We start from the raw sequence: 1,943 nt of genomic DNA, 5'->3' as shown, positions 1-1,943 counted from the left end.
GGAGTGCCATGTGGAACTATATTTGATCAATGTATGTGTCTAATTTTATTGTCCCGTGGCAACGCACGGACATTAAGCTAGTAGATATAGGAGTATAAAGTAAGCTCAACAGGAGGAGGACAAAAAATACTAAGGTCCGGAGTGCCATGTGGAACTATATTTGATCAATGTATGTGTCTAATTTTATTGTCCCATGGCAACGCACGGACATTAAGCTAGTAGATATAGGAGTATAAAGTAAGCTCAACAGGAGGAGGACAAAAAATACTAAGCAAGCATAAAAGAAATTCCGTCGCCGGGACTTGAACCCGGGTCTCTCGGGTGAGAGCCGAGTATCCTAACCACCTAGACTACGACGGATGGTTGACTGTTGCATAATAGCTAGCCAATTAGATCTTTCCGTTTCACAGGCATTACATGCAAACAGTCCATCCAGCTCATGATCATGGAGCCAGGTCACAGATCCATTTCAGTAAAACGATCGCGTACACGCATAAAAATACGATTTCCCCTCCCGAAACTTAGACTGGCTAGTGGCTTCAAGCTTTGCATGTACGCGTACTTATGTATTTTTTCTCTCTCTCAGATTAAAAGCTTCCTCGCAGGGCAGCGCAGCGCTGCCGTGTCGAAGAGAAAGGAGCAGCCGACTCAAGTTCAAACTTAGACAGATCCATTTCAGTACCATGAGTTCTTGTAAATCTATCTTCCAAAGAAGTGAGTAGTCATATATCAACCCTAACAGAATAATTAACTTGAAAAGCTTCTCACTTTCTAGGATTTACTAGGAACCACACTAAGACTATAGGATATACCTCAGATGGTCGAATCGTTGATGGATGGAGAGCAAATCGGGGTTGTGACGGCTCGGGGAATTGGAACCGGCGAAATTGAAACCAAGGTTCTGAATTACTCCCTCCGTTCCAAAATATAAAACCTTTTAGGGATTTCACTAGAAGACTACATACGAAGCAAAATGAGTGAATCTGTATTTTAAAATATGTCTATGTACATCCGTATATAGTTTATAGTACAATCTCTAAAATTTCTTATATTTAAGAACGGAGGGAGTAGAAAGAAAAACTTGATTAAGGAGAAAAGGGAGAAGGAGCGGCGAGCATGCCTCTGGTTCAAGGTGCTCGAGACATGTAATTCAAGTGTATCCGACGCACCGCCTGCGATTCCCATGGAATGATTAACATTTTTAATACTTCTTCTGTTTCAATGTAATACAAAGTGGAGTCACTTATTTTAAAATAAAGTGAGCATTTTTCATGGTCGAATTGTGCAACCTGTTGATTTATTCGCATACCATTTTGAAGTGCAATCTCGATGAGTTGACACCCTTGATTGAAAAGAAAGGACCCAAATTTTTGATGGTTGTGTGCATCACTTGATGCAGAAGCGAGAGGTAATCCTTGTTTTCTTAAAAAAAGGTCCTAGATTGCCCGACTTGACCAATTCAGAAGGGGCTTCCGCCTCCGCCTCGTCTAGACATGAGAGAAAACGTCCAAGCCGCATCTGAAAGAGATGAAGAAGGGGCCAAAAGAAACTCGCTAGCCACCATCATTTTTCTTTACTACTTCTTCTTTGGTACACCCCATCTAAACACATCGACAATTAAGATTGGTCCCTTTCCTTTCATAATTGAGGGTATGGTAGGCATTAAGAGATAACTAAACAAAGCTAACCCTCTTGAAACATGTGTCTCATTTTAATTCGTAAATTTCATACATTTAGTGCGGTTGTCATTACCCACTCCTCTTGCCCGGCTCGCCCTTGTAAGTGGCTACATCGTAACGCTCAAGATGCGATCCTATCCTTATTTTGGCACGAGGGCCTCGACGGAGATAGAATCACATCTCGTCATTTTGCAAGAATGGATATTGTTACAAATACATGTACATAAGAGATGAGTATATGAAATTGGCTTACACTCGCCACAA

The 1,943-nt window shown here is 41.3% G+C and overlaps 1 non-coding gene across 1 annotated transcript; it reads right to left on the bottom strand.

Annotated features, from left to right (window-relative positions):
- Window positions 1-287: 287 nt before the first annotated feature.
- TRNAE-CUC lies at window positions 288-360 on the bottom strand. Its single transcript has one exon. It is a non-coding gene; the product is annotated as a tRNA-Glu (tRNA).
- Window positions 361-1,943: the final 1,583 nt, after the last annotated feature.

Source organism: Hordeum vulgare, chromosome 7H, assembly GCF_904849725.1.
Source record: "Hordeum vulgare subsp. vulgare chromosome 7H, MorexV3_pseudomolecules_assembly, whole genome shotgun sequence".
In the NCBI taxonomy this organism is placed as follows: domain Eukaryota; kingdom Viridiplantae; phylum Streptophyta; class Magnoliopsida; order Poales; family Poaceae; genus Hordeum; species Hordeum vulgare.
This window is presented reverse-complemented; position numbering and strand designations above follow the sequence as displayed.